Below are 6,922 nucleotides of genomic sequence, written 5' to 3'. Positions count from 1 at the left end.
ACTCACGCCGCGCCGCTGCCAGCCACTCGCGCAAATTAGCGGCGCGCGGCACAGCGGGCTGTGAGGTGAGGTGAGCTGAGCTGAGCAGAGGTGAGATATGAGGCCATGGGCCAACCCCAGCAGCCTGCAATGCAGTCGCCCCTTACAAGCCTCGGGGCAATTGCGACCGCAGTGCCTGTCGGTAAAGTGGGTCGGATACCCTAGAGGCGCGGCATTCAGCAGGCGATCCTTTGAGCACAAAGGCGCTCCCTCTAGGCCGTGTAGTGCCAGCCACGTTGAGTGTAGCTTTTCGGCTCATTCAGTAGTCGCTCACTGGCATTAAAACCCTGTTGCTGACACTCGGTCAGAATGCGGTAATGAATATACAGGGTGTATCAAAACGAATCACTCGATTTGGTGCGTCTGTATTTCTAAAACTAATTTACATATACAATGAATTTTGTGTTTTGATGAAGGAAACTAAAAAAGTTATTTTTCATACCATTTTATAGCCGTTCAATACGCCCCCTTGCGATGCATGGCATATGTCAATGCGATATTCAAATTGTTCCCACGCTGCAGCGAGCATGTCCTGAGTTACAGCTTCCACAACTGTTGTTATGCGATGTCTCAGTTCATTCATTGTCGTAGGCAATGGAGCACATAAACAAAGTATTTTATAAACCCCCACAAGATATAATCACATACAGTCAGGCCCGATGACCTTCGAAGCTAGTAATGTAAGGCTGAATCATTTAGTGTAGAGTGACCAATCCATCGTTCAGTGGTCCTTTGAATTAAAAATTTCCGCTCTCCCATATGCCAGTGTGGCGATGCCCCATCTTTTTGGTGAATGAAATGTTTGAATCAGTTTCCAACTGCGAGAAAGGTAATTTCTTAAGCATATTGAGATATGTGCTTCCTGTAACAAAGTTCTCGGTAAAGAAAAATGGACCCTACACGTTTTTTCCGTGAAACTGGTCAAAAAACATTAAATTTTGGAGAGTACCTCTCACGTTTTACAACTTGGTGTGGTTATTCGGTATCCTTTATTCGCATTATGACACTAAATGGAGTGGTGCCTCATCACTTATGAAGAACTTGCAGTAGCTAAGTTTTGTATGGTTCCATGTGTAAACGTCGACGTAACACACGCCAGACGGACATGGGGAGCATGTTAAGCTGTCGAGCTGCCGGGTGAACGGATTTCGGTGCACTTCTTGTGAAGCTATGGCGGATGCGTTTGACGTCTATATCAGACACTCGGGGACGGCCTGGCGATTTACCTTTACACAAACTGTTTCCCTGAATTGTTTACACCATCGTCCAATGCTAGTTGCTGTAGGAGGAGCCACACCCACGGATGTCACTGACCCACACTGCGCAAAATGTAGAACACAAAATGCTTTCTGTTCTCCTGACACAATTTTCACTAGAACTGAAGTGGACGCACGCTGCTGCTACCTAGATGGAACCATGTGAAACTCGAGAATTGCCTCTTTCTAACATTACGTTGTTCACGCACGCATCTCAAATTACTGAATAGGTGTGACTTTTTTTAAAAATCATATGATTCTATATAATAATTGCAATTACACACATCCCTTTATCAAACTGAAATAATTTATTAACATGGATATTAATGGGTATTTAGTTGGGTGTCTACGCTTGTTTGAGTCTTAGAACTGTAGTTTACAGTATAGACCGGTAATTAATTGTCCTAGAGAGACTGCTTACAGAGTAAATAAAAATATGTAGCACAAGGCATAGCCTTTACATGTTTTGTCGTTGATAATATTTAAGACTCCTTAATATGGTGTTCTCATTAAAAGAAAAGGTCTTGTGAATTAATGGGATTCACAGTGAATGAAGACTATAGCTGGAATGAAATTTTCACTCAGCAGTGGAGTGAGTGCTGATATGAAACTTACATCTACATCTACATGACTACTCTGCAATTCACATTTAAGTGCTTGGCAGAGGGTTCATCGAACCACAATCATACTATCTCTCTACTATTCCACTCCCGAACAGCGAGCGGGAAAAACGAACACCTAAACCTTTCTGTTCGAGCTCTGATTTCTCTTATTTTATTTTGATGATCATTCCTACCAATGTAGGTTGGGCTCAACAAAATATTTTCGCATTCGGAAGAGAAAGTTGGTGACTGAAATTTCGTAAAAAGGTCTCGCCGCGACGAAAAACGTCTATGCTGTAATGACTTCCATCCCAACTCGTGTATCATATCTGCCACACTCTCTTCTCTATAACGCGATAATACAAAACGAGCTGCCCTTCTTTGCACCCTCTCGATGTCCTCCGTCAATCCCACCTGGTAAGGATCTCATACCGCGCAGCAATATTCTAACAGAGGACGAACGAGTGTAGTTTAAGCTGTCTCTTTAGTGGACTTGCTGCATCTTCTAAGTGTCCTGCCAATGAAACGCAACCTTTGGCTCGCCTTCCCGACAATATTATCTATGTGGTCCTTCCAACTGAAGTTGTTCGTAATTTTAACACCCAGGTACTTAGTTGAATTGACAGAGTTGAGAATTGTACTATTTATCGAGTAATCGAATTCCAACGGATTTGTTTTGGAACTCATGTGGATCATCTCACACTTTTCGTTATTTAGCGTCAACTGCCACCTGACACACCATACAGCAATCTTTTCTAAATCGCTTTGCAGCTGATACTGGTCTTCGGATGACCTTACTAGACGGTAAATTACAGCATCATCTGCGAACAGTCTAAGAGAACTGCTCAGATTGTCACCCAGGTCATTTATATAGATCAGGAACAGTAGAGGTCCCAGGACGCTTCCCTGGGGAACACCTGATATCACTTCAGTTTTACTCGATGATTTTCCGTCTATTACTACGAACTGCGACCTTCCTGACAGGAAATCACGAATCCAGTCGCACAACTGAGACGATACCCCATAGCTCCGCAGCTTGATTAGAAGTCGCTTGTGAGGAACGGTGTCAAAAGCTTTCCGGAAATCTAGAAATACTTCGTGCGAATAAAGAGCTAGCTGCGTTGCACAAGAGCGATGTTTTCTGAAGCCATGCTGATTACGTGTCAATAGATCGTTCCCTTCGAGGTGATTCATGATGTTTGAATACAGTATATGCTCCAAAACCCTACTGCAAATCGACGTCAATGATATAGGTCTGTAGTTAAATGGATTACTCCTACTACCCTTCTTGAACACTGGTGCGACCTGCGCAATTTTGCAATTTGTAGGTACAGATCTATCGGTGAACGAGCGGTTGTATATGAGTGCTAAGTAGGGAGCTATAGTATCAGCGTAATCTGAAAGGAACCTAATCGGTATACAATCTGGACCTGAAGACTTGCCCGTATCAAGCGATTTGAGTTGCTTCGCAACCCCTAAGGTATCTGCTTCTAAGAAACTCATGCTATCAGATGTTCGTGTTTCAAATTCTGGAATATTCCATTCGTCTTCCCTGGTGAAGGAATTTCGGAAAACTGCGTTCAATAACTCCGCTTTAGCGGCACAGTCGTCGATAACAGTACCATCGGCACTGCGCAGCGAAGGTATTGACTGCGTCTTGCCGCTTGTGTACTTTACATACGACCAGAATTTCTTCGGATTTTCTACCAAATTTCGAGACAATGTTTCGTTGTGGAACCTATTAAAGGCATCTCGCATCGAAGTACGTGCCAAATTTCGCGCGTCTGTAAATTTTAGCCCATCTTCAGGATTTCGCGTTCTTCTGAACATCGCATGCTTTTTCCGTTGCCTCTGCAACAGCGTTGGGACCTTTTTTGTGTACCACGGGGGATCCGTTCCATCTCTTACCAATTTATGAGGTATGAATATCTCAATTGCTGTTGCTACTATATCTTTAAATTTGTGCCACATATCGTCTACATTCGCATAGTCAGTTCGGAAGGAATGGAAATTGTCTTTTAGGAAGGCTTCTAGTGGCACTTTATCCGCTTTTTTAAATAAAATTATTTTGCGTTTGTTTCTTATGGATTTGGAAGAAATGGTATTGAGCCTAGCTACAATGACCTTGTGATCACTAATCCCTGTATCAGTCATGATGCTCTCTATCAGCTCTGGATTGTTTGTGGCCAAGAGGTCAAGTGTGTTTTCGCAACCATTTACAATTCGCGTGGGTTCGTTGACTAACTGCTCGAAATAATTTTCGGAGAATGCATTTAGGACAATCTCGGTTTTGAACAAGTATTTTTGCCAACATACCGAGGGTAGGTTGAAGTCCCCACCAACTATAACCGTATGAGTGGGGTATTTATTTGTTACGAGACTCAAACTTTCTCTGAACTGTTCCGCAACTGTATCATCGGAGTCTGGGGGTCGGTAGAAGGAGCCAATTATTAACTTAATTCGGCTGTTAAGTATAACCTCCACCCACACCAATTCGCACGGAGTATCTACTTCGACTTCACTACAAGATAAACCACTACTGACAGACACAAACACTCCACCACCAATTCTGCCTAATCTATCTTTCCTGAACACCGTCTGAGACTTCGTAAAAATTTCTGCAGAACTTATTTCAGGCTTTAGGCAGCTTTCTGTACCTAAAAATGAGAGGGAGCCAACAGCACCCGGTGTTCCCAGGCGGTCACCCATCCAAGTACTAACCGGGCCCGATGTTGCTCAACTTCGGTGATCGGACGAGAACCGGTGTATTCAACATGGTATGGCCGTTCGCGTCCTTATACTGTATCCGCACAGCAGAAGAAGTCTTCGCCTCTCCTCCCAACACACGCAATCGCCGTTTTTCGGTGGCACATTTGACGCAAAGCACGTCATTCCACCTTTAAGGCGACGCGCAGTGCGGCGCGCCGCCACGTGGGTCGGACGCACTACTTGCAGATTAAAATTTCTTGCCGTACAGAGACTCGAACTCGGGATGTTTGCCATTCACGGTCAGGTGTTCTACTGCTGAGCTACTCAAACACGACGAGGAACTGGTTGAAGTGTGAGGACAGTTGTGCTGGGGTAGCTATGAGGGTAGAACACCAAGGTGTGAAAGGCAAAGGTTCTGAGTTTGAGTCTCGGCCCCGCACACAGTTTTAAACTGCCAGGAAGTTTCAGTTTTCAACCTAGTTTACCTGTTTTGTAGTTCTGCATTGGGAGCGCTACCGGCTTCGCACTATTACAGGTGAAGCCTCAGGTAATTCACTGTTAATTAAAACGCATATTTTTTGAATAAGATTTTATTAAAAAATGAAAAAAAATATAAAAGTTCTTAAAAATGTTTGTTAAACGTGCATAACTGAATTTTATACAAAAAGGAAAATCACATGTTAATCTTCAACCAATCAGGAAGCTACGAAGTCCCATTGTTCAGTTGTAAATCGAAAGTGTTAACCCATTATAGGCTGATGTCAGTGATAAAAGTGGCGTTATCCACCATTAGGTGAATGTCAACTGGACACGTAGGGTGATAAGACCTAGTATAAACAATACCTAGAGTCATTAAAATTTATGGCTAAAGCATGAAAATTTTTCTTTATAACAACGTTCATACGTTCAACGAAAATAAATATTAGCACCTACTAAAAGTACTAATGCATATACGGATCAGTTACCACTAAGTAAATGTGAAACCGGTGACAGTTTGTTATGCCAGTGCTACGGATTGGTAACTGGGGATTTTGTACTGGAAGCTCATATTGGTAAACATTTATCCCAAGTTTAATTCCGGATTCTGTTACGCACATAAAAAATACCTTGATAATTGCTGTGCAAACATCTTTACCCATGAGAATGAAACGAGATACATCCTCAGATTACCTTTACAGAGAAAGAATGAAGATAAAGACTCCAACCGCCACTTTATTTTATGAAATAAAATTGTACAACAGGTTGCATAAAGAGGTTAAAATATTAATAAAACAAACTTATGTAAAAGGCAGCCAAAATATCTGTTAAATAGTCTATGCTATACAGCGAAAGATTGCTTAACACATTTTAGGGGTGTTGTGAAAAGTGCAAGAAAAGTAAACATTAAAGTAACACTATCTTTTTACATGAGAATTTCTTATTATAATTGTTTTCTTTGGAAAACATTATGTCAAAGTTCTACAAAGATTTATACTAATATTGTATTCTCTTTTCGAGCACAACCTTTCACTCATTATGGAGGGTCGCTAACTGAGTTTTTCAATCAAGCAAATGGAAACCAACCATTATCGTTCTGATCCTGTTGTAGTTGACGGAGTGTGCAGGGAATGGTCTTGAGAAATGATGAAGAACGTAGCATTCTGTGCCAGAATGTTAAAGCAACGTTGTACAACAACGATAATTCCTATTGGGCTGTTGTTTTCATATTCTGTGGTATCCCTAAATCATCCAGGGCAAATGCTGCGATAGTTTCTATTATACTGTTCCATCCATCTCAAAGTAGAAAGCATGTAAGTACTTGTATGTATAAATATTCGCCTTTTTGTTATTAACCTCTAATACTGCGACATGTTCATCATCCATATAATAGTGATATATAGATGATTAAACCTGTTACTGCTAACACATTCGAAATACGCTACTTCAAGAGTAGTAATGAGTTCGAAGAGGAAGTAGCTCAACTTATTTTGTGTCACAAAGTAACTGCATCTTCCTACTAGACATGCATACCATATAAGTCCCTGTTGTTAAAAGTACTCTCCGCATCCTCGAATAATTGTGCAAGTCTCTAAATGATACGTGTGAAATGCCCCCATTAATATTGTTCTAGGCTCGCTAAAGAACACGTTGTTAATTCACCTTGATGAGCGAAAACGAAAGAAGATAATCTCCATCATTTAGTATCGTATCACTTACAAACAAATCTATATACACAAAAATGTATATGTAGATATTCGTTTATTCAAAATCATGTATCTCCGAAAGTTCTTGACCGATTGTTTTGAAATTTTGACGCAACGTTCTATTGGTATTTGC

At 41.4% G+C, this 6,922-nt stretch overlaps 1 non-coding gene across 1 annotated transcript; it reads right to left on the bottom strand.

Annotated features, from left to right (window-relative positions):
• Positions 1 to 4,569: 4,569 nt before the first annotated feature.
• LOC126356503 (5S ribosomal RNA) lies at positions 4,570 to 4,688 on the bottom strand. The gene has a single exon (XR_007565764.1). It is a non-coding gene; the product is annotated as a 5S ribosomal RNA (ribosomal RNA).
• Positions 4,689 to 6,922: the final 2,234 nt, after the last annotated feature.

The sequence above is a fragment of the Schistocerca gregaria genome, chromosome 3, assembly GCF_023897955.1.
Source record: "Schistocerca gregaria isolate iqSchGreg1 chromosome 3, iqSchGreg1.2, whole genome shotgun sequence".
Classification (NCBI taxonomy): domain Eukaryota; kingdom Metazoa; phylum Arthropoda; class Insecta; order Orthoptera; family Acrididae; genus Schistocerca; species Schistocerca gregaria.
The sequence above is the reverse complement of the archived record's forward strand: the minus strand, read 5'-3'. Positions and strand labels throughout refer to the sequence as shown.